Genomic DNA, 27,556 nt, shown 5'->3' with positions numbered 1-27,556 from the left:
TGAGCAGCCCAAGTCCAAGGGACTTCCTTTCTGGCTTCTCCATTGGCTGAGAGCTACTTCCACTCAGTAAAACTTTGCACTCATTCTCCAAGCTCACGTGTGATCCGATTCTTCCAGTACACCAAGGCAAGAACCCGGGATACAGAAAGCCCTCTGTCCTTGAGACAAGATAGAAGGTCTGATTGACCTGGTTAACACAAGCTGCCTATAGATGGCAAAGAGAGCACCCTGAAACACACGCCCACTGGGGCTTCAGGAGCTGTAAACATTCACCCCTAGACACTGCCGTGGGGTCCAGAGCCCCACAGCCTGCCTGTCTGCATGTTCCCCTAGAGGTTTGAGCAGTGGAGCACTGAAGAAGGGAACCACTCCATCGCTTGCCCTGTGAGGGGGGCAAAGGAACCTTTCCTGTTTCAAAACTACCTGTAATATGAGGGCCGCAGGTTAAGAAACACAGGATTCTTCTAGAAATGTTCTTTTGGCACAGGCCGTTCATAATAATAAAGTCAGAGCTTTTAAGCAGACTACAGCACCCAGCTCAGAGCATAAGGCATGAGGTGTTTAATATGAGCACCTCTCATGTGCTCGAAGTAGTTCAGATGATAGATCAAATCCCAGATTCACTTCTTGTGTCACCAATAGACTTACCCTTTGTAAACATTAATTTCCTATCCAACCAATTAAGAATAGTAATATCTATGCCTTATAATGGGTGCTTAAGAAATTATATCTGTGACTATCATTGGATAATTAAGGTAGCAGCAAATGAAATCCAAAACCAGATACATCTTGGTAGGGTTAGTCAAGCATTTTTAGAAAACTACTTTCACATGTATTCTTTCATTTCCATCTTATTCTGTCTTTCCAGAGCTAGGGGTAGAAGCTGAGGCATTAAGTGAAGGACAGAAACAACAGATAGACAAGAGGGAGCTGATGAAAGAAAGCTATCCAACCAATGTCTCGATTTATAATGATACCTTCAAATACTGTGTTTTCTTGTTCTTCTCCATAGATTCAGTTTCTCAGTTCTTCCCTGGCTTCTCATTGTAGTACTTATGGTGAGTTGCCTACCCAATAAGCACTCTCTTTCTTTTCTTTATTATCACAACTCTGATTTTCGTAAAGGACAACAAGCCCAGTTAAAAATATCCCCCTCCTCACACCTCCTTGTACGGTTAGCCAGAACTAACAGTAAAGCTTAATTTCAGTTTAGTTAGAACTTGCAGGCAAGTCTTTCCTAAGGTCATTCGTTCTGGCCAATGAGATTTAAGCAAATGCCTATGGGGTAGGTGGACCAAAAAGTTGTGGTTTTTTCTTGTTCAATAAGGAACAGATGTACCTTCTGCCCTTCACCACTATCTCACATCCTTACCGCCTGAAATGCAGATGCAGTGCCTACAGATGGAGCAACCATCTGGTGGCCAAGGGAACAAAAGCCACACCCCAAGAATGTGAGAACAGGGTTTGTATTACATGCATCTAAATGCAATCCTATTTGATATTTTTGTACAGTCTGATTCCAAGTTCCCTCATCACATGGATAGCTGCTATCTTAGGTGCTTTCTTGATCCCAGAAGCACTCAGAACCAAGAACAATGTTCCAGGGATCGCTGACTAGCCCAAAGGACCAAAGAAACTCCCAGCTCTGTCTTGTAAAGCTCTCATTTATAATGTCATTGTTAATGCTTAAACCACATGTATCTGCTTCTCTACAGAATTCATATTGACTATTCACCACCCATTCAATCCCATTGCTGAGCATATATTCAACAAAAAGAAAGTCAGTATATTGAAGAGAAATTTGCACTCCCATGTTTATTGCAGCACTATTCACAATAGCCAAGATGTGGAATTTACCTAGACGTCCATCAATAGATGAATGGATAAAGAAAATATGGTTTATACACACACAATGGAGTATTATTCAGCCATAGAAAAGGATGAAATCCTGTCACTTGTAGCAACATGGCTAAAACTGGAGGTCATTATGATTAGTCAAATAAGCCAGACATAGAAAGATAAATATCGTATGTTATCACTCACATGTGGGAGCTAAAAAAGTTCAAAACCACAATGAGATACCATCGCATGCCAGTCACAATGGCAATTATTAACAAGTCAAGAAACAACAGATGCTGGTGACACTGTGGAGAACTAGGAACGCTTTTACACTGTTGGTGGGAATGTAAATTAGTTCAATCATTGTGGAAGACAGTGGCAATTCCTCGAAGACCTAGAACCAGAAATACCATTTGACCCAGCAATCCCATTACTGGGTATATACCCAAAGGATTATAAATCATTCTACTATAAAGATACATGCATGCATATGTTCATTGCAGCACTATTCACAGTAGCAAAGACATGGAATCAACCCAAATGTCTACTGAAAATAGACTGGATAAAGAAAATGTGGAACATATACACCATGGAATATTATGCAGTCATGAAAAGGAGTGGGATCATGTCCTTTGCAGGGACATGGATAGAGCTCGAAGCCACACCCTCAGCAAACTAATGCAGAAACAGAAAATCAAACACCACATGTTCTCACTTATAAGTGGGAACTGAACAATGAGAACACATGGATACAGGGAGGGGAACAACACACACTGAGGCCTGTGGGTGGGGGAGAGCATCAGAATAAATAGCTAGTGTATGCAGGGCTTAATACCTAGGTGATGGGTTGATAGGTGCAGCAAACCACCATGACACACGTTTACTTATGTAACAAACCTGCACGTCCTGCAAAGTGTATCCCAGAACTTAAAATTTTTTTAAAAAAATGTTGATCTCATGGAGGTAGAGAGTAGAATGGTGGCTATCAGAAGCTGGAGAGGGTAGAGAAAATAAAAGAGGTTGGTTAGTGGGTACAAAAATATAGTAAGATAGAAGGAATGAGTTCTAGTGTTTGTTAGCACAGTAGGGTGACTACATTTATTAATGTATTGTATATTTCAAAACAGCTATAAGATTTGGAATGTTTCCAACACAAAGAAATGATGTGTTTGAGGTGATGGATATCTTAATTACCCCTATTTGATCATTACATATTGTATATATGTATCAAAATGTCACAAGTACCCCCATGAATGTGTATATTATATACCAAACAGGGAAAAATTAGATATTACCATTGTATCACTGTGATAAGTTATGCATCTGTAAACCACAGAAACCCACTGTAGTTAATATAATATCATTAGCTAAAATGTATTGAAAACTTGATTCATAGCAGCAGGTACTTTTCTAAGTTTTTCATCTCCATTTAATTCTCAGAACAATCCTATGACATAAGAAGCATTAAATTTGCCACTTCATAGACAGAGAAACACAAGATGGAAAGTTTTAGAATCAGGATTTAGTCTCAAATATACACATACTCTTAGTCTCTTACATTATGCTGGTTCGCAATGGAATATATTGGAAGTGTTGGGAGCTCAAAAAACTGATGAGAAAGCTGGTGAACTAGAATTAGAAATGGGCAGGCTCCACAGGGCTAAGAAACAACCAGGATCATCTGGATTGGGCACTAGTGCCGGAATGAATCAACTCCAAACATTTTCAATCTTTTTCACTCTACTAAAACCACAATTCCAAATGGTCTATCTTGGTCACGTGCCTGCCCTTTGATAAGTCAGAACAGGGAAGCTGATTAACTGTCCCAAATTCTGTGCCTGAGGAGGAACAGCTAATTACCCAGAATTCAAGTTTCCCTTAGGGAAATGGGAAAGAGAATAACACTGAGGTCAAATATGTACTACTACCATTCATAAATCCCCTCAGCCTTACTTACCCCGGGAATTTTTCACTAGCTATCTTGCTCCTACCTGCTGACATTTGTGGCCAAGATGTAGGGGCAGGGGTGAAAGGATGGGCTCATTTTCACCCTCCAGACTCTTCTCCTCCTTTTAACTCTTATCTCTTCTGCGATAGTCCTAATTTCCATTCTCTGACACCCATTAGAGGAAAATCACAGTTTTCTATGACTTTCTTTTGTAGAGTGATCTAACTTGTCTTCTTCCATTTCAGATAAGCCCACCTCTGCATAAAGAGTCACTTAAGTGTTGTCCAGAACCAAAAAGCCTTTAATAAGTATATTTACTCAATAACACAAAGAATACAAAGAAGCTTTGTCTTCAGAGATTCTTGTTAGCCAGTTCAATATGAAAATATTAGGTAGAGTTTCTTCTTCTACCTATAGTCCCTAGAAGAAAGCTCACAAGAAATTTTATTCTCTCCTTTCCCAGCAAGGTTTATTTTTGTTGGGAGATATATGACATGAATACAAATTTCATAATCATACAGTCCAAAACTCCTTGTTCTATTTCTGTATGCCTCAAACCTCCCTTCTGCCCAATGCAGAATATTTCACATAGTTGCTTCTAGGTAACCACAGTAAATTTCTGTGTTTTTCTCAAGCAATGAAATTTTAAAACCCAGTTCTTTAAGACTGCCCCACACACTTCTCCACCGGAGTTGATGCTTGGGCTCTGGAGGCTTATCAAATGCCTGTGCCCAACTTCCACTCATTTCGTGCTGGCCTGCTACTACAGGGGTGATCGGCTTCCTCTGTATCCCCTTCTGAGCTGACCATTCATTTGCTGCAGCAAGGCAAGCTGAGTGGCCCACCCTGGCTCGTTTTTTTTTTTTGGTCATTTCCTCAGGATGCCAAATCGCCCTGAAGTCAGTGAGTTCTCTCCAACCTGGGTTACATAAATGGCCAATTTTTGAGGCTTGTGGAAGGCTAGCGGCTCTTCTGTCTTCCCCTGGGGACAATGAAGGACACCAAGACATCACTCTGTCCTAACATCCCTTGTGACAATTACTATCCTGTGGCTCCCACACCACAAAAGCACAGGAAACAGCTGTGAGTCCACTAACTATCGAAAGGCAGGAGCGCATGCTCAGCTCAGGGTCCCCAAACTTATCTCAAGGATGGACTTGCCACCCGCATGCCCTCATCCCAGCCTGCTCTACCACACTGACTGAGGTGGTAGGAGCAGAGGAGCATTGAGACAGAGCGGGCGGATGGAAATCTACTTGCTGCTTTTCTTCTTCAGACCTCGGAATCTTCATCTGGTCTGGAGACTGGGTGTACGAGAAGGAGAAAAAGCTTATAGTTTATTATCAGTCTTTTCTAATCTCCAATCAAAAAATCATTCTTGTACTCTGCTTTTTTTTGCTGATAATCTCTTAATAGAGGAATGTCATTGGATAAATACAGAGTATGAGAAAAAGTATATCCATTAATACTTGACATATAAAGCCATTATGCTTATAAATATATACACACCTAAATACATATGTGTATTATATAATAGAGACTGTAAGTCTAAATTAATATACAGCCAGTAATCATGGAAAAAAATGTCTATCAGGAAACACATCTGAAGGTTAACCATGTGGCAATTTGTGCAACCTTTTTTTTTTTTTTTTTTAAGACAGAGTCGCGCTCTGTCGCCAGGCTGGAGTGCAGTGGCGCAATCTTGGCTCACTGCAACCTCTGCTTCCTGGGTTCAAGCAATTCTCGTGCCTCAGCCGCCCGAGTAGCTGGGATTACAGGCACGTGCCACCACACCCACCTAATTTTTGTGTTTTTAGTAGAGACAGGGTTTCACCATGTTGGCCAGGATGGTCCCATCTCCTGACCTCGTGATCCGCCTGCTTTGGCCTCCCAAAGTGCTGGTATCACATGCGTGAGCCACCATGCCTGGTCTGTACATCTTTCTTTATGCTTCTATTTATTTCCCAAATTCTCTCCTCAGAGAACATATTCTTTTATAACCACAAAATAAGTAAACAATAGTTTTAAAAGTTGCTGTGTTAGTCATAGCAATAGACCACTATACCAACATTCCATGGCACCTAATTGCATTTGGAGTAAAAACGGGAAGAAAATAATGAATAAAAATGTATACAGTAAACGATTTTCCCGAAAAAACCTTTTCCTTCCTGATATTGCAAACAAACTGCTTGAGTTACAAGCACAGATTGTTTTTATACAGTGTTCTGAGGTATTCATGATGTAGACTTATATTGCAATCCTATTTGGGAATTAAGACAAATGAGCTAAATTTTTATGTGTTTGTTCCATGTTTTATTTTCACAGACTACTTTCTGAAATCAGTGATTGTCTTGTTCCAGTAAAAGAAAGCCTTCAAATTAGATATAACTTTTTAAGTCCCTGGACGTACCGTTTGTGCATAGAAAGGTTGCTGAGGAGATGTACTTAGCCAGGATAGGAGCTGATTATAGATGAAGCACTAAGGACTGAGAAGAGCCAGGGATGGATCCAGGAAGGGTCATGCAGGAGGTGGGGAGGGGACCCCGCTCGCTACCAGCCCACCGCTCCATCCGCCTGCAGTTCGTTCTTTGCTCCCATTGTTCTTGGTTAATGTTTTAGAGACAATAGAAGCTGTTGCATTTAAAAGAAAAATGCCTGGTAGGCTGCAGTTTGTAAACAAACCAGAACAGCACTATAGTGCTTCTGAATCATTTGGCAAGAGATTGGGGAAAGCATTTGGATGAATTCCAAGAAGCATATTGCTGTGTCCAAATGACTAACTGCCAGTGACTGGTAGTGAGTTGATCCCTGTTAGTTCAGGACCTTCAAAGACCTGCTCACAGGTGAAGAATGAGGAGTTTACATCCTATTCCAGACCAGGCTTCTGACAGATCTCCTAGTTATAGAAGGAGGTCTTTTCGTGGTTAATCGCTGGTCTTGGTACATAAAACCTATGACATTTTGGGAGACATAACACCAAGCGAAGTTTTTTTTTTTTTTTTTTTTTTGTGAGACTGAGTCTCGCTCTGTCTCCCAGGCTAGAGTGCAGTGGCGTGATCTTGGCTCACTGCAAGCTCCACCTCTCAGGTTCATGCCATTTGCCTGCCTCAGCCTCCCGAGTAGCTGGGACTACAGGCACCCACCACCACACCCGACTAATGTTTTTAATATTTTTTAGTAGAGACGGGGTTTCACCTTGTTAGCCAGGATGGTCTTGATCTCCTGACCTCATGATACACCTGCCTCGGCCTCCCAAAGTGCTGGGATTACAGGCGTGAGCCACCGTGCCCGGCTTGTTTTTGTTTTTAATCTCCCATGGTTAAGAAAATAGCCCATGATAAAAGGATAATCTTTGGCTTCTGTTGGGTACAGAGAATAGGCAAACTACGCTGGATGTGAACATGGCATTGTGAGTGTTTCGTTTGTTTTGTTTTTGTTTTTGTTTTGAGACAGAGTCTCGCTCTGTTGCCCAGGCTGAAGTGCAGTGGCCTGATCTCGGCTCACTGCAAGCTCCGCCTCCCGGGTTCACGCCATTCTCCTGCCTCAGCCTCCCGAGTAGAGTAGAATAGCTGGGACTGCAGGCCCCCGCCACCATGCCCAGCTAATTTTTTGTATTTTTAGTAGAGATGGGGTTTCACCATATTAGCCAGGATGGTCTTGATCTCCTGATCTCGTGATCTGCCCGCGTTGGCCTCCCAAAGGCTGGGATTACAGGTGTAAGCCACCATGCCTGGCCCATGAGTGTTCTACAGGTTCTACGGGAGGAAGGAACATGGCGAGGTAAATGCTGAAACAACGTATTTTATCTAAAATCAATTCCAAATCTAGCCTTCTAAAACTCTTACCCTGTTGATAGACTGAATGTAATTTGCTTGAATCCACTTCATCACAGACAACATTACATATTTGTGAGTTATGTAACTATAGACAATTAACTTTTAAGAGATTTCTAATGACAAATTCATACTACAGAAATGGCTAACAAACCTTTGAAATACCCTCATCAAAAGGCCACACTCCTAACCCAGCTACTATTAGTGCTTCAATACTACTATCTTAATTCCCAAGTTCATCAATCAGTATAAATGTTAAAATTAGTGTTTCTTTGATGAAATGAACTGTGTTTATGATATATGGGTTGCCTAGAAATATTGGACTGATACCTCTATAACTGCATGAAGGTAGCATAAGAAACTGATGAGTCCACCAGCCTTCCACCTTAGGATTAAATCTTTTGGCCTAGAATTCCACTCAGTCGTATGCCCACCTCTTAAAGGAGTGTTCTGTTGCCTCAGTTAATCCAAAATTCACCTGAGCCAATCCAAAATTAACCCAAACCTTCTTAAAAACAATAATCAGTTTTGCATTGAAGGGAACCTTTCAGGCAAAAGTTGTCAATGAAGTACTTAAAAGGCCACAGACTAGAGTGTCTCTTGAGGCCTGACCCTGATTCATCCTTCCTCATTGGGCAGGACTTCCCTTCAGGAACTCCAATAACTCCAGCCAGAGGCTCATGGACAGAACCTGTATCTCCCTGGGCCTAAGCCCCTAGGGGGAGGGGTGGCTGCAGTCTGTGCGGACCAGCAGACATAGCTTCTCCTCCTGGTAGTTCTGAGGAATCTGGGCAACTCAGACAAGTGGGTTTCCCCCCAGCAAGACACACCCCTTCCACCAAGGGACAAACTGCTTCATTAAAAGTGTCTTGTTCCCCATGCCACCCAACTGGGTGAGACCCTCCAACAGAGGCTGTCAGACACCTTATACAGGAGTGAACCTATTGGCATTAGCTTGGTGCCCCTCAGGTTCAGAGGTCCTAGAAGAATCAGCAGGCACCCATCTTTGCTGCTCTCCAGCTTCCTTAAGAGACATATCCAGGTGCAGGAGTGAATCAGATGAACAGTGGCTAAAGTGAGCCCCCAGCAAACTGCAGCAGCCCTACAGAAGAGGGACCTGACCACTGAAAGAAAAACAAACAGAAAGCAACAACAAACATCAACAACAACCAAAAAAAGCCCCCACAAAAACCCCATCCAAGGGTCTGCAGTCTCAAACACTGAAACTAGACAAACTCAAAGATTAGAAAGAATCAACAAAAAATTGCTGAAAACACAAAAGGCCAGAGTGCCTGTTCTCCTCCAAATGATGGCAATGTCTTTCCATCAGGGGTACAGAACTGGACAGAGGAACAGATGGATGAACTGACAGCAGTAGGCTTCAGAAGATGGGTAATAGACTACACTGAGCTAACAGAGATCAGTGTTCTAACCCAATTCAAAAAAGCTAAGAAACTTGATAAAAGTTTCGAGGAATTGCTACCTAGAATAACCAGTTTAGAGAGGAACATAAATGACCTAATGAAGCTGAAAAACAGCCCAGGAACTTTGTGAAACATACACAAGTATCAATAGCTGAATCGACCAAGTGGAAGAGAAGATATCAGAGTTTGAAGACCACCTTACTGAAATAAGGCATGCACACAAGACTAGAGAAAAAATTATGAAAAGGAATGAACAAAGCCTCCAAGAAATATGGGACTTCATAAAAAGACCAAACCTATGATTGATTGGAGTACCAGAAGGAGATGGGGAGAATGGAAACAAGGTGGAAAACACACTGGAGGATATTATCCAGGAGAACTTCCCCAACCTAGCAAGACAGGACAACATTCAAATTCAGGAAGTACAGAGACCACCGCTAAGATATTCCATGAGAACATTAACACCAAGACACATAATCATCAGATTCTCCAAGGTCAAAATGAAGGAAAAACTGTCAAGGGAAAGCCAGAGAAAAAGGCCAGGTCACCTACAAACAGAAGGCCATCAGACTAACAGCGGACCTCTCAGCAGAAACTCTACAAACAAGAAGAGATTGGGGGCCAATATTCAACATTCTTAAAGGAAAGAATTTTCAATCCAGAATTTCATATCCAGCCAAAATAAGCTTCATAAGAAAATGAGAAATATAAACCTATTCAGACAAGCAAATGGTGAGGGATTTTATTACCACCAGGCCTGCCCTGCAAGAACTCCTGAAGGAAGCACTAAATATGGAAAGGAAAATCCAGTACCAGCCACTGCAAAAACACACCAAAATATAAAGACCAATGACACTATGAAGAAACTGCATCAACTAGTGTGCAAAATTACCAAGTAGCATCATAATGACAGGATCAAAATTAAACATAACAAAGGTAACCTCAAACATAAATGAGAAAAATGCCCCAATTAAAAGACACAACTAGCAAATTGGATAAAGAGTCAAGACCCATCGATGTGCTGTATTCACGAGACCCATCTCACGTGCAAAGACACAAACATAGGCTAAAAATAAAGGGATAGAGAAAAATTTGCCAAGCAAATGGAAAGCCAAAAAAAAAAAAAAAAAAAAAAAAGCAGGGGTTGCAATCCTAGTCTCTGACAAAACAGACTTTAAACCAAGAAATATCATAAAAGACAAAGAAGGGTATTTCAAAATGGTAAAGGGAACAATTCGATAGAAAGAGCTAACTATTCTAAATATATATGCACCAAATACAGGAGCACCCAGATTCATGAAACAAGTTCTTAGAAACCTACAAAGAGACCTAGACTCCCACACAATAACAGTGGGAGACTTTAACACCCCACTGTCAGTATTAGATCAACGAGACAGAATATTAACAAGGATATTCAAGACTTGAACTCAGCTGTGGATCAAGTGGACTTAGCAGGCGTCTACAGAACTCTCTACGCCAAATCAACAGAATATACATTCTACTCAGTGCCACATGGCACTTATTCTAAAATCGGCCACATAATTGGAAGTAAAACACTCCTCAGCAAATAAAAAAGAACTGAAAAAGTAACAAACAGTCTCTCAGACCACAGTGCAATCAAATTAGAACTCAGAATTAAGAAACTCACTCAAAACCACACAATTACATGGAAATTGAACAACCTGCTCCTGAATGACTCCTGAATGACTCCTGAGTAAATGGTGAAATGAAGGCAGAAATCAAGAAGTTATTTGAAACCAAAGAGAACAGAGAGACAACCTACCAGAATCTCTGGGACACAGCTAAAGCAGTGTTAAGAGGGAAATTTATAGCACTAAATGCCCACATCATAAATCTAGAACTATCTAAAATTGACATCCTAACATCATCATAAATAGAGCTAGAGAGGCAAGAGCAAACTAAAATAAAAGCTAGCAGAAGACAAGAAATAACTAACATCAGAGCAGAACTGAAGGAGATAGAGACATGAAAATCCCTCCAAAAGAATCAATGAATAAAGGGGTTGGCTTTTTGAAAAAATTAACAAAATACATAAACTGCTAGCTAGACTAATAAAGAAGAAAAGAGAGAAGAATCAAATAGACACAATAAAAAATGATAAAGAAAATATCACCACTGACCCCACAGGAATACAAACTACCATCAGAGAATACTATAGACACCTCTAGGCAAATAAACTAGAAAATATGGAAGAAATGGATTAATTCCTGGTCACATACACCCTCCCAAGACTAAACCAAGAAGAAGCTGACTCCCTGAATAACCAATAACAAGTTCTGAAATTGAGGCAGTAATAGCCTACCAATCAAAAAAAGCCGAGGACCAGACAGATTCACAGCTGAATTTCTACCAGACATACAAAGAGGAGCTGGTACCATTCTTTCTGAAACTATTCCAAACAACTGAAAAGGAGGGACTCCTCCTTAACTCAGTTTATGAGGCCAGCATCATCCTGATATCAAAACCTGGCAGAGACATAACAAAAAAAGGAAACTTTAGGCCAATATCTCTGACGAACATCGATGCAAGAATCCTCAGTAAAATACTGGCAAAACTAATCCAGCAGTACATCAAAAAACTCGTGCACAAGGATCAAGTCAGCTTCATCCCTGAGATGTAAGGCTGGTTCAACATATGCACATCAATAAATGTAATCCATCATGTATAAAGAACCAAAGACAAAAACCACATGATTATCTCAATACATGCAGAAAAGGACTTTGATAAAATCCAACATCTCTTCATGTTAAAAACTCAAACTAAGTATTGATGGCACACATCTCAAAATAATAAGAGCTATTTATGACAAACCCATAGCCAATATTATATTGAATGGGCAAACGCTGGAAGCATTCCCTTTGAAAACTGACACAAGAAAAGGATGACCTCTCTTACCACAACTATTCAACATAGTATTGGAAGTTTTGGCCAGGACACTCAGGCAAGGGAAAGAAATAAAAAGTATTCAAAGAGGAAGAGAGGAAGTCCAATTGTCTCTGTTTGCAGATGATATGATTTTATATTTAGAAAACTCCATTGTCTCAGCCCAAAAACTCCTTAAACTGATAAGCAACTTCAGCAAAGTCTCAGGATACAAAATCAATGTGGAAAAATCACAAGCATTCCTTTACACCAAAAATAGACAAGCAGAGAGCCAAATCATGAATGAACTCCCATTTACAATTGCTACAAAGAGAATAAAATACCTAGGAATACAGCTAATAAGGGATGTGAAGGACCTCTTCAAGGAGAACTACAAACCACTGCTCAAGGAAATAAGAGAGGACACAAACAAGTGGAAAAACCTTCCATCTTCATGGATAGGAAGAATATTGTGAATGCCCAAAGTAATTTATAGACTCAATGCTATTCCCATCAAACTACCATTGACATTGTTCACAGAATTAGAAAAAACTACTTTAACTTTCATATGGAATCAAAGAAGGCCCAGTATAGCCAAGAGAATCCTAAGCAAAAAGAACAAAGCTAGAGGCATCACACTACCTGACTTCAAACTATACTACAAGGTTACAGTAACCAAAACAGCATGGTGCTGATACCAAAACAGACATATAGACCAATGGAACAGAACAGAGACCTCAGAAATAATACTACACATCTACAATCATCTGATGTTCAACAAACATGATAAATACAAGCAATGGGGAAAGGATTTCCTATTTAATAAATAGTGCTGGGAAAACTGGCTAGCCATATGCAGAAAACTAAAACTGGACCACTCCCTTATACCTTAAACAAAAAGTAAGTCAGGATGGATTAAAGACTTAAATGTAAAACCCAAAACCATAAAACCCTAGAAGGAAACCTAGGCAATACCATTCAGGACATGGGGATATACAAAGATTTCATGACAAAAACACACAAAAGCAACGGCAACAAAAGTCAAAATTGACAAATGGGATCTAGTTAAACTAAAGAGCTTCTGCACAGCAAAAGAAACTATCATCAGAGTGAACAGGCAACCTACAAAATGGGAGAAAATTTTTGCAATCTACCCATCTGATAAATGTCTAATATCCAGAATCTACAAGGAACTTAAATTTACAAGAAAAACAACTCCATCAAAAGGTGGGCAAAGTATATGAACTGACACTTCCGTAAAGAAGACATTTATGCAGCCAACAAACACACACAAAAAAAGCTCAACATCACTGATCATTGGAGAAATGCAAATCAAAATCACAATGAGATTCCATCTCATGCCAGTCAAAATGGCAATTATCAAAAAGTCAGGAAACAATAATCCTGGTGAGGCTCTTGAGAATTAGGAATGCTTTTATACTGTTGGTGGGAATGTAAATTAGTTCAACCATTGTGGAAGACAGTATGGCGATTCCTCAAGAATCTAGAACCAGAAATACCATTTGAGCCAGCAATCCCATTACTGGGTATATACCCAAAGGAATATAAATCATTCTACTGTAAAGACACATGTACATGTATATTTATTGCAGCACTATTTACAATAACAAAGACATGGTACCAACACAAAGGCCCATCAATGACAGACTGGATAAAGAAAATGTTGTACATACACACCAAGGAATACTATACAGCCATAAAAAGGAATGAGATCATGTCCTTTGCAGGGACATGGATGAAACTGGAAGCCATCATCCTCAACAAACTAACACAGGAACAGAAAACCAAACACCACATGTTCTTCCTCATAAGTGGGAGTTGAACAATGAGAACACATGGACACAGAGAGGGGAACATCACACCCCAGGGGCTGTTGGGGGCTGAGGGGTGACGGGAGGGAACTTAGATGATGGGTCAATAGGTGCAGCAAACCACTATCACACACGTATACCTATGCAACAAACCTGCACATTCTGCACATGTATCCCTTTTTTTTCTTTTAAGAAGAAATTTTTTTAAATGATAAACTTGTCAGGAGGAAGAGTAGCTGCAACATTGAACAGAAATGTATGTATACAACACTTTTTCAAAATTAATTTAAAAAATAAATTAATTTTTAAAAAGGTCATAGAACCAGCCAGGCATGGTGGCTTATGCCTATAATCCCAGCACTTTGGGAGGCTGAGGTGGGCAGATCATGAGGTCAAGAGATCAAGACCGTCCTGGCCAACATGGTAAAACCCTGTCTCTACTAAAAATACAAAAATTAGCTGGGCATGGTGGTGCACACCTGTAGTCCCTGCTACCCGGGAGACTGAGAAAAGAGAATCGCTTGAACACGGGTAGGCAGAGGTTGCAGTGAGCCGAGATCGCACCACTGCACTCCAGCCTGGCGACAGAGCAAGACTCCGTCTCAAAAAAAAAAAAAAAAAAAGCCATAGAACCAAAATTCACAGATCTTAAAGAAAAGGTTGAATCTGCTCTGGTGCTCTGGGACCTGTTATTAGCCTTATTGCTAATAAATATTTGTACTGTGACAAAATGTAGTCTAAATCTTGCTTTCTTTGTAACATGCCATCTAGTAGGAAAATGGTGGAGAAGACTAGAAGTCGTTGCCTACTTTTACCTAGTAGAGGGCACCTGCCCTTTAAAACACACCCACACCCATTGTGAACAACCAAAATACATGACTGGTTTATTTCAAGCACATGTCTTCATCTCAAACATAGTGGCAGAACACTATGTTCTATGCTAAATTTTGGATTGTCTTCAAATTGTACATTTTTTCCCCCCGAGGGTAGATTCTGTACCAACGTCTAAAAGTCACCCTTACTAGCAGATGCCTTACAAATATATACACCCAAATTCAATTTAGTGTGACTATGAATAATCAAACCAAAAATTATAGAAGAAATTAACACTTAAGATGACCAGACACCCTCAGCAAAGTTAATGTTCTCCTTACAGCAGAGAACACTGATCGCCTTTTTGAAGACTTTTTACATTATTTTAATTTTATAGACAGATCAACATGACATGAATTTTCCTCATATCAGATGCTGACTTGTAAGCCTAATTATATCCATATTTAAAGTATTAATGAGTTTTCTCATTAGATTTTCCACACAGAGGCAAGGAGAGGGGCGATCTAGTTATTTTCCAGGGCATAACGTTAAAATGCTCTAAAGTTGATGGGAATAAAGAGAAGATGGGAGCATGTCCAGGTTTATTTTTAGTCCATTCATCTGCCTGAATTTTATGTTTCAAAAACTGAACTACGGCTGGGCATGGTGGCTCACACCTGTAATCCCAGCAATTTGGGAGGCCGAGGTGGGTGGATCACTTGAGGTCAGGAGTTCAAGACCAGCCTTGCCAACATGGCTAAAACCCATCTCCACTAAAAACACAAAAAAATTAGCCAGACGTGGTGGCATGTGCCTGTAATCCCAGGTACTTGGGAGGCTGAGGCAAAAGAATTGCTTGAACCTGGGAGGCGGAGGTTGCAGTGAGCCAAGATCCAGCCACTGCACTCCAGCCTGGATAACAGAGTGGGACTCCATCTCAAAAAACAAAACAAAACAAAAAACAAAAACACACACACACAGACAAACACAAAAAAACAAAACTGCCAACTACCTTCGTACCCTGCAATGTGATGATTAAGAAGAAGATGGCAGAAGAAGACAATCAGCAAATGCTTGGTGCATCCATCTGAAGCACCTACTTTAGGGCTGGCCTAAGAAAAATTACGGCTTAAAACTGGGTGACTTTCCAACTTCCCCTTACGTAGCCTGTAAGGGCAAGATGATAGATGCTACTGTCACTATTTTGGTTGATAGATGCCTCTTAATTAGGATAAGTAAACTGATAGCTGTGAAAATACTATATTCAACTCAACATAAGATCCTGAGGGCTATTTCTAGTAATTCTGTAAGTGAATTTCAGGCTTTCCAGTTTCCCAACTTTAAATTGAAAGCAATAATATCTATCAATGTTATTTTAGTCAGGATTTTCTAGAGAGACAGAACTGATAGTATACATAGAGAGATATATAAAAGGAAATGTATTAGGGGAATAGGCTCACTTGATTATGAAGGCTGTGAAGTCCCACTGTAGGCCGTCTGCAAGCTGGAGAATCAGAAAACCCAGTAGCACGGCTCAGTTTAAGTCCAAAGGCCTCAGCGCCAAGGAAGCTAATGGTGTAATTCTCCGTCCAAGGCTGAAGGCCCAAGAGCTGGGGGGAGCTGCTGGTATGAGTCCAGGAGTCCAAAGGCTGGAGAACCTTGAGTTCCACGGGCAGGAAAAGAAAAGCACCCTGATTCCAGAAGAGAAGGAGAATTCACCGTTCCTCCGCCTTTTGTTCCATATAGGCCCCCAGCCAATTGCATGGTGCTTGTCCACATTCAGGGTGGATCTTCCCCACTCAGTCCGTTGACTCACACACCAATCTCCTTTAGAAACATCCTCACAGGCACACCTGGGGCAGCCAAACCATTTTAATCAAAAGCAAAACCACCTGAGATTCATTTAAGCAGAAGTGGGATAGGCTCAGAGCCTACAGAAGCATTGAGAATAAATAATGCTTTATCAGCTGAGTATCCCTTAATCCAGTCAAGTTGATAGCCTAAAGCAACCTTTCACATATTGACATCAGATGTGAAGGACTCATTCAACAAACACTTAAAACACTCATTGGGTAACTACTGTATTCAAGGCACCTCGTTAAGTTTTAGAAGTCCAAGTGGTTGCAATCTATCAGACTTACAATTAAACCTTAATGGAAAGTATAAAAAGTAGAAAACAAAGGATCTAATTCAAAGAAGGAAAAATACAGGGATTTGTCAAAAAAATGTAACCCTTTTTCAAATAGTATTTGTCCACTTTTTTGAACCTAAAATGTAGGTCTTAATTTTGGCTGCTCATGAGAACTACTGATGATTTGTTTGTAACAGTGCTGGTCAGTGCCCATGGTCATTTCTTGTCCCCCTTTCCAGAGCTACCTAATTAGAAATTTTTTTTTTTTTTTTTAAGATCAGTGCCCATGGTCTTTTCTTGTCCCGGCTTCCAGAGCTACCTAATTAGAATTTTTTTTTTTTTTTTAAGGTCAGTGCCCATGGTCATTTCTTGTCTCCCCTTCCAGAGCTACCTAATTAGAATTTTTTTTTTTTTTTAAGATCAGTGCCCATGGTCATTTCTTGTCCCCCCTTCCAGAGCTACCTAATTAGAATTTTTTTTTTAAGATGGAGTCTTGCTCTGTTGCCCAGGCTGAAGTGCAATGGCGTGATCTCGGCTCACTGCAACCTCTGCCTCCCAGGTTCCAGCGACTCTCCTCCCTCAGCCTCTCCAGTAGCTGGGACTACAGGCGCCCACCACCATACTCAGCTAATTTTTGTATTTTTAGTAGAGATGGGGTTTCACCATGTTAGCCAGGATGGTCTCGATCTTCTGACCCCTCATGATCTGCCCGTCTCGGCCTCCCAAAGTGCTGGGATTACAGGCGTGAGCCACCACACTTTTAGAGGAGTGGGGAACAGGCTTCTATATGCAAAAAAACTCTAAGTGACTGTGGTATGCAGTGGGCATTGAGAACCACTGGTCCAGCAAGGCAACTGGGGAAGGAATGTTAGTTTCCTTTCTCCCCTTCCATCTTCTGAGACTTTGTTACCAAGTTCAGTGTAAGCTCGGTAGAAGGGCTACTTGCCAAACCATCCTTTTTATTTGGAAGATTGGACATGATCCTCAAATCCAAGTTTCCCTTAAATTGCTAATGACTATGGCAGTCAAAAAGAGAAAAAGAAGAACTTAAACTATAGTGTAAGGTGACCAGAAAAATCGGATTAAAGGACAAATGTTCAGTTCAAAGGTTACTTTGCTGTGTTTCAAGCTGAGAATAGGATCTCTACTCCCCACGGCGTTCGTCTCAGGAGGCACTGTACTTTCTACGGTTTACACTCAAATCCCGTAGAGCAGCATTTCTTCTACTGTCTTTCCCATCTTGGGCTTTCTCAGTTTGTACTTTTTCGTGAAAGTCACTTACACTTTGTATTTTGTTTGCTGTTATTTTTAATTTAAAAATGGTTAAATCATTTGTTTACATTGTATCTTTGGAGGGAAGCACACCTGGCTTAATTCTTAATTCCCCTTACCATAGGACATTTCCCTCTGAGAATCCCCCAGGTCATAATTATCATCTTTCCCAAAGCTCTTCTTGGTCTTCTTAATAGTACTCCACACGGTTAACATTCCATGTGTTCTCACTCATTGAATGCAATTTAGATTTTACTGTATAATCATGGGATTCTGAATGCATAATAAATACTGCCTTTGTTATTAGTTATTCTATGCATTTATGATGTGTCTTCCCAAGTAGATGGTAAACATTTTGTCTGCTAACTCATAGTTCTGCAAATTCAAGAGAGGACTGTGCTTTGTCAATTTTTACTTATCAAAAACCCCCACGTTCAATTGCCCCTGACCCCATTGAGGGTTACTATTGATTTTGCAAGTAAATAGAAAAAAAGGAATCATTTTCTGAAATCTCTACTTAAAAGCACAAAATTCTCATCATTTTTCCAGGCATTAAAAGTTGCTGCATGAATCCTATTATTTCCCAGAAGCATATTTTTAAAAAGTATAGCTGACTTACTCTGTACACATTTAAACTAACATAAAATACCCGCCCCCAGCCCCCCGCAATGCAGGTTTTTTTTTTTTAAAGTCTATTTTCACAAGTCATAGGAAAACTCAGATTTAGAGATCTCTAAAATCCTTTAGTGGGACATTCTGTAAAATGCTCTTCCAAGAAGATAATTCCATTATGGATTTCATGACACTTCCTTGTGTGGTTAATCACAAACAATGTAGCATGAATCAAGGGTTGGAGAGATTTATAATGCTCCTTTCCCTTGGGATTTTTCAAAGGCATTTTATATTCCCTCATTTGAGGCCTCTATGTGAAAGTTTCCCTTAAAAAAAAGATCACGTAATAGCATAATGTTCAGAAAAGATTGTCTGAAATCCACTGAGTTGACAAAAGCATTTTATTTTTGGGACCAAAAAGATTTAATAAACTTCCAGTTATGCATGCATATAGAGGTAAAAATAGATCAAATGACCAAAAAGTCAATTCAGAAAATGGTCTTCCTCTGGTAAAAATTATTTCAATTATAAGTAACAGAACCTATATATATCGTCTTCACAAAAAAAAAAAAAAAAAGTGCATTGGGAGAGATTTAATGGAAGAATAAAAAATGTATCACTATGCTTTGTGAAATTAGGTGTCACAGTAAAAATAAGCTCAGAAAGAGAACAAGAGACTCCATATCAGAAGTGGCATGTCCTTTCTTCTTTGCTGATCTCATGATATCTGTCTCATTTTGCTTATGCCTTCTTCTGCAGGTTGAGGTTTTTTGTTTTGTTTTTTCAAGACTGAGTTTTGCTCTTGTCACCCAGGCTGGAGTGAAATGACATGATCTCTGCTCACTGAAACCTCTGCCTCCTGGGTTCAAGTGATTCTCCTCCCTCAGCCTCCCGAGTAGCTGGAACTACAGGCATGTGCCACTACACCTAGCTAATTTTGTATTTTTAGTTGAGATGGGGTTTCACCTGTTGGCCAGCCTGGTCTCAAACTCCTGACCTCAGGTGTTCCACCCACCTTGGCCTCCCAAAGTGCTGGGATTATAGGCATGAGCCACTGTGCCCAGCCAGATTGGGTTTTTATATCTGCTATAGACATGGCTGCTTCAATACTTTTCATATCATTTTTTAGATGATGTGAACTGTAAGATCACATGAGAATAAAAAAGATAATGAGACTTCCACTTTCACTAATTGAAAATCAGATAGCTCAGATCAACATTCACCCAGATGACATAGAAAAGATGAGAAAAAACTTGTTGGCATCATATAGATAAGAAGATATTGAAGATTTACTAGGTCAAGATTCAGGAGAAGATGAAAAGGCAGAGACAGGCACCCAACAGTTGGAGATATTTTCCTGGAGGCATCTGTTCATTCCCAAAGAAGCTGCTTAGTTACTAAGCAACACTTTTCTCAGCTTCATGGAATTTGGAGGACAGAAGAATAAGCCAGTTTTTACCAAGAGTGGAGAAACTGATAAATCCCTATGCTTGGATTGGAACGTAAAATGGCTTAACTCTAGAAGTAAGGCTAAACCAGAAGTGAACTATCCCTGATATGGACTATGGCCCAATATCAAGTCATGGAGTTTGATAAAATTTTGAAATTGAATTAAGGTAATACCAGATTAGAGATTACAGTGCCCAAAGGTGCATGGCAGAAGCAAACAAAATATTTTCAGAAAAAAATAACATTAGCCAAACCTCAAATTATTTCTATAAGCACTTTTTCAAATAAAATGCCTGGATCCCATTTATAATAACCAGGCACACAAAAAGACAAGAAAAGATGAATATAAATAAGCAGAAACAACAAACAATTAATCATACCAATTGAGGTTGGTCCATATGTTTGAACTAATAGATACAGACTTTGAACAGACTTTAAAAATAACTATGTTGGTCATATTCAATGAGTTCAAAAGAAAACTGGAATATTAAAAAAAACCTAGCATATATTTTTTTAAAAAATAAGATGAAAACGAACAAAATAGAAATTATAGGGTGCAAAGTTCTAACAAGTAAAATTTAGAACTTCATGGATGAGTATAACAACTAGTTAGGCACAGCTAAAAAGAGAATCAGTAAACTGAGAGGTAGGTCAGGAGAAATAATCTAGATTAAAGAACAGAAAAACAAATGAATGAAATGCACCAAAAAGAGGTAATAAGAGGCATGGATAATACAGTGAAAAGGGCAAACATACATTTATCTCCAGACCCAGAATAAAAGGAAAGAGAGAGGATGTTGTACAAGCAATATTTGGGAAGATAACAACTGTGAATATTCCAAATGTGATGAAAGACATCATCCACAAATTTAAAGCAGTCCAAGCATAACAAATGCGAGGAAATCCACACCTACACATATCATAACGGAAACCAGAATAATCAAATGTAAAGACATAATCTTAAAATTAGCTAGAGAAAAATATATACTGTTTTCTTTTCTTTTTTTTTTTTTGGAGACAGTCTCGCTCTGTCACCCAGGCTGGAGTGCAGTGGCACTATCTCGGCTCACTGCAACCTCCACCTCCTGGGTTCAAGTGAGTCTCCTGCCTCAGCCTCCTGAGTAGCTGGGACTACAGGTGTGTGCCACCACACCCGGCTAATTTTTTGTATTTTTAGTAGAGATGGGGTTTCACCGTGTTAGCCAGGATGTTCTCGATCTGCTGACCTCGTGATCCACCTGCCTCAGCCTCCCAAAGTGCTGGGATTACAGGTGTGAGCCACTGCACCTGGCCAGATATACCATTTTCAAAGAGCAGTAATTAGATCAAGAGATGACTTCTTATCAGACAAAAATATAATTATCTCCTCAATGGGTTGAAAGGAAGTAATTGATTTTTATGCCATTGAAAATATCATTCAGAATTAAGCAAAATATCTTCATGCCATAGAAAAAATAGAGAATCTATCACCTGCAAAACTGCATTAAAAGAAGTACTAAAGAATGATCTCCAAGTAGAAGAACATGTTTTTAAATGAATCTTAGAGATGCAGGATGGAGTAAAAAATAATGAAATTGTAAACAGGTGGGTAAACTAAATAAATATTAACCACATAAACCAATTATAATAATGTCTTATGAGGTTTGTTTTTTGTTTTCTTGAAGACAGGGTCCGGTTCTGTCACTCCGGCTGGAATGCAGTGGCACTATCATGCTCACTGCAGCCTTGAACTCCTGGGCTCAAGCTTTCCTCTTACCTCAGCCTCCTGAATAATTGGCACTACAGGTGTGCACCACCATGACTGCAATTATTTTATTTTTTGTAGAGACGTGGTCTTGCATTGTTGCCCAGGCTGGTCTTGAACTCCTGGCTTCAAGCAGTCCTCCCACCTTAGCCTTCCAAAGTGCTGATGTTTAACACACACACACACACACACACACACACACACACACACACACACACTCCTATCTGTTCTACAGAGTAACCCATAGGTCAGAATCTAGCTCATTGATTACCCTTACAAGAAGTCTATTAAAGAGAGAAGGCAATGTGTCTTAATTTGAAGCTTATGGAAGTTGTTGAAAAAATGCCTCTCTCCCCACTCCAATTTACCCACCCCTCCACAAGAAACAGAAGGAGGCTGATCAAAGTAATTAAGACTGACTGGCATGTCTCAGTATTCCAAATATATGTATATTCATAAAATCTAGGGAAACGGGGCTCTAAGCACTGGCAGTCTGTAAGACACATTGTTAGGACTAGCTGAATTATGTAATTACTACCCAGGTTGGTCAGGACACATCTCTCACACAAATAAGATGTCTTAACCACCAAAAAACAGAATATAACATTATCTTTAAAAATTAAAAAATTAAAAGTGTAAATAATTATCTGGAAGTTTTTGCCATTTTAAAAAAAAATACTTATCTGCATTCAAGTTTGGAAGATTTTGTTTATTAGATCACCAAAGCTATATTCTTTTTTTAACTATATTTTATGTGGCTCAAGCAAAGCATAAATTCTTAATATTGCAATATACTTACCATAATATAGCTATACAGTCTATTTGCAAAGGAGCAACAGTTATCATTGGACTCATATTACTTTTTCTTCTCAGAAACTTCATTTTTCAAAATAAAATGCTACAGTCATTACAGTGAAAATATAAACGAACTATTTACAATATAAACACACATATTTACAATATAAACACAAATATAAACAGGAGTATTTACAATATAAACACTTACTGGAACCTACAACTTTCCAAAATCTTTCTCCTTCACTTTTTCCTGTCTAAAATTGGATTAATGTGTTCATTTTCAAAGGAACTTGATGGGGAGTACTAAAAGTTTGAATATTATGATTGCTTAATAGTAGTTTATAGATGCTGAATACTAAGTTATAAGTAATGCAATAAGCATAACTTCGGAAATACTTCAAGATAATTTTGCCATACTGCATGCTTTCAAACAAATTAATTAAAAAATATTAACCTAAACAGAAATATGATTAGACTCATCATGTCAAAATTGACTGTAATTTTATATGTGTTAAACATAAGGTGAAGTTTATCTTCACTGAATTTTAGATAGTAACTAGAGCAAGTTATCTAAGAGATAGTGTTATACAAAAAATGATAGGGTAAATTGGTTAACAGTATATAGAATGCTGTTTCATTCTATATAACAGTATATAGAATGCTGTTACATTTTTGTAAAAAAATCTTAGGGTTTAAAATAATAATAAACGAGAATTAATTGAGCTCCCTGGGGAAATAGTTACTGAACTAGTTAATATTTTCTGAAGAATAACAAAAAATAAGATACTAACTGAAGAGAATGAATAAAGACAATTTTATTCTCAAACAATTGAATTTTATACATTTCATGATCATCCAACGACTTCTTAATCACTTTATGAAAACTGGTTTGAACACTTCGAAATAGACACAGACTTCCTTCTGCAGAGCTATCAATGACAGGGACACTATTAGATGGAGATTGCAGAAAAGCTCTCACCAACATCAATGTATTTTTATTTAAAATTCCACTACTGACATGTAACCATGACAGCAAAGAGGGCCTTTCTCTAACTGTGTAGAATAAGGAGATAGGCTCTTTGAGCACAATATCCATCAAAAAGATTAAGTAATGAAACAGGACACATTTCTGTCACTTCTACATCTGCCTGCTGTGCAAGTACACAAGGAGAGAAAGAAGCCGTCAGTTTGAGCAGCATTTTCCAATCTGAGGCTTTTAGGAAAATTACAGGACACTGAAGAATTACAGTTCACATTAGAGCTGATTGGTGTCACAGTCAAAAGGAGGAAAGCCTCCTTGTCCTTTCACAATAGGGATTTGTCTTCCTTGAGCAAAGCTAATCACCTCCCATACTCGCTAACGATATAGCTAATCAAAAGAAATCATCCATTGAAGTGAAGTCTTTGTAGGCTCTTGGTTTAGGACAAAATCAATTTTGATTTTCATAAATGCCAGGTAGCTTTGACTGTATTGTCAACATCTGCACAGGTGATAACGTTGCTGGATACCTGAAGGTTGCTCCAAGTTTCTGTCCTAGAAAGATATCTCTTGCTCCTGTTAATATGGGTAGATGTTCTGATTCCAAATAAAGTGCAATTTTTCATTATCCAGTGTAGTATCACTTGAGTGATTATATTAAACAGGACAGACTTCTCATCTTTCCCAGTCAAGGAAGAAATGTTTGACAATAGTGGCCTCTTGGAATCTCTAATCACAGTTCTTGGCATTGCTTCCTTCTGAGTTTTAGCTCAGAGCTAACAGAGAATAACAAACATATTACGGTGTTATTTAGCAAAGGACAGAGAAGAACAGGTGAAAACTGGTCAGTTTAATATTTTAGCAATGTCTAAATCAACTGTTTACTGAGTATAAGAGGTTTTGTCAGTGCAAAATCCTTCAAAAAGTTTTGAGGAAATCTGTCCAAACTAGGGAAAGCATATTTATACCTAATAAACACATTTAAGAAAGTTGGGTGCCACCTGTTTTTTAAAAAAATTAAAATAGTGGTGTACTTACTTGTCAGGCTATTCAGCCTAATTTTTTTTTATTATTATACTTTAAGTTCTGAGGTACGTGTGTAGAACATGCAGGTTTGTTACATAGGTATATACGTGCCATGGTGGTTTGCTATACTGATCAACCCATCATCTACATTAGGTATTTCTCCTAATGCTATCCCTCCTGTAGCCCCCCAACCCCCAACATACCCTGGTGTGTGATGTTCCCCTCCTCATGTCCATGTGTTCTCACTGTTCAACTCCTACCTATAAGTGAGAACATGCGGTGTTTGGTTTTCTGTTCTTGTGTTAGTTTGCTAAGAATGATGGTTTCCAGCTTCATCCATGTCCCTGCAAAGGACATGAACTCATCCTTTTTATGGCTGCATAGTATTCCATGGTGTATATGTGCCACATTTTCTCTATCCGGTCTATCATTGGTGGGCATTTGGGTTGGTTCCAAGTCTTTGCTATTGTGAGCAGTGCCGCAATAAACATACGTGTGCACGTATCTTTATAGTGGAATGATCTATAATCCTTTGGGTATATACCCAGTAATGGGATTGCTGGGTCAAATGGTATTTCTGGTTCTAGATCCTTGAGGAATCGCCACACTGTCTTTCACAGTGGTTGAACCAAGTTATACTCCCACCAACAGTGTAAAAGCTTTCCTATTTCTTCACATCCTCTACAGCATCTGTTGTTTCCTGACTTTTTAATGATCGCCATTCTAACTGGCATGAGGTGGTATCTCATTGTGGTTTTGATTTGCATTTCTCTAATGACCAGTGATGATGAGCTTTTTTTTCATATGTTTTTTGGCTGCATAAACGTCTTCTTTTGAGAAGTGTCTGTTCATATCCTTTGCCCACTTTTTGATGGGGTTGTTTTTTTCTTGTAAATTTGTTTCAAGTTTTTTATCGATTCTGGATATTAGCCCTTTGTCAGATGGATAGATTGCAAAAATTTTCTCCCATTCTGTAGGTTGCCTGTTCACTCTGATGATAGTTTCTTTTGCTGTGCAGAAGCTCTTTAGTTTAATTAGATCTCATTTGTCAATTTTGGCTTTTGTTGCCATTGCTTTTAGTGTTTTAGTCATGAACTCTTTGCCCATGCCTATGTCCTGAATGGTATTGCCTAGGTTTTCTTTTGGGGTTTTTATGGTTTTAGGTCTTACATTTAAATCTTTGATCCATCTTGAGTTAATTTTTGTGATTTTTTTTTTTATTTTTTAAGACTGACTCTCTCTGTGTCGCCCAGGCTGGAGTGCAGTGGCACAATCTCGGCTCACTGCAACCTCCGCCTCCTGGGCTCACGGGATTCTCCTGTCTCAGCCTCCTGAGTAGCTGGGATTAGAGGCACGAACCACCATACCCAGCTAATTTTTGTATGTTTAGTAGAGAGAGGGTTTCGTCATGTTGGCCAGGCTGCTCTCGAACTCCTGACCTCAGGTGATCTGCCTGCCTCGCCCTCCCAAAGTGCTGGGATTACAGGCGTGAGGCACCGCACCCAGCCTCAGCCTAAATTTTATAAAAGTACTAAATGATAGTAGACCCTCAGGCAGTCTTGCTGCAAAACTGAATTCTGTAATACCCTTAGTAAAGGAAGAGAAAGAAATTATAGAAAAATCAAAGTCCCAATTAAAATAGCTCAGAAAACTGTGCAAAAGATATTTGAATTATTTTGTTAAATTCCATTCAATATTAGAAACACATGTATTATTCTAAAGATATCTTCAAAGGTGTAAAATTAAAAGTCTAGTAGCAAGTCTCTATAAATTGCTTGATGGAAAATGGTCAAATGATAGCAACTGAAAAGTAATCTGTTTTTAGATTTGTTTAGCCCAACTCATCTTTGTTTTGGTTGTTTTAACATTCGTAAGGTAAACCTGTCATATGCAGCTGAGAGTATTTCAGTGAGATCACAGTTAATCTGTCTTGGGAAGAAACAAAATTTTCATTTAAATGGAGCAATTCAAGAGACTTTAATAAAAGGACTATTTACAGAGGTGTAGGCAAAGTTTATGAAACCCAGAGATAACAAAACAGGAAGCTGCTACAGCTGTAGGCTGGAAAGAAATAAGGGTGTAAATAAGGTCATCAGAACAGAGTAAGAGGTGGAGTCATGGAGGAGAGGCTGCCCAACAGAATAAGTTAGTCTTAGGGGCCCACAGCCACTGCCAGAACCCTGAAACACAGCAGGGAGGGAATGGTGAAGAAATAATCCTACTTCTTCCTTTTCACTCCAATGTCTTGTTGATGGCTGTGTTAGATAAACTCCACAGGAAACCAGCAGACTAGAGAATCTGGGCAATGCTGCCCCTAAGCATCAACTACACAGGACAATATGTAGGGAATAGAAGGATTGAGAATGAGTCTGAGTAAATGTGGAATAACCAGAGTACGATGTATGTCTATTGATAATTAAGTTTCATAGTACTAGCTGCAAATAAATGAGTAGATATTTCTGCTGATTTGTAGTAATTTCAATGATTCCTGCCTCCAGTCTTTTATGGCCATAGGTTATTTAACTGTCTCTCTATTGTTGAATTATTAATTTGTTTCCAATTTAATACTCTTATAAACAATATTGCAATGAATGTCCATTACTGCAAGGCACTGCAACAGAGATATAGGAAAGGTATATTTTTAAAGTAAATTTCATTGATGTATAATATACTTACAATAAAAATAATTTCACACTTTTTAAGTGTACATACAGGTCAGTGACTCTCAACAATTGTACATACCCTTGTAAATATCATCAAGATATAGAACATTTATATTCCACAAAAAAGTTCCCTTTCACCCCTTTTTAGTCAATCTCTTCCAACTATTTACCTATTCCATGTGACCACTGGTCTGATTGTGTCAAATAGATTAGTCTTGTCTATTCTAGGATATTATACAAATGGCATCTTTTGCTCAAATATCTATGAAATGCAAACATATTGTTGTATCTATCAGTAGATTGCTTCTTT

Source organism: Pongo abelii, chromosome 6 (assembly GCF_028885655.2).
Source record: "Pongo abelii isolate AG06213 chromosome 6, NHGRI_mPonAbe1-v2.0_pri, whole genome shotgun sequence".
NCBI lineage: Eukaryota > Metazoa > Chordata > Mammalia > Primates > Hominidae > Pongo > Pongo abelii.
This window is presented reverse-complemented; position numbering follows the sequence as displayed.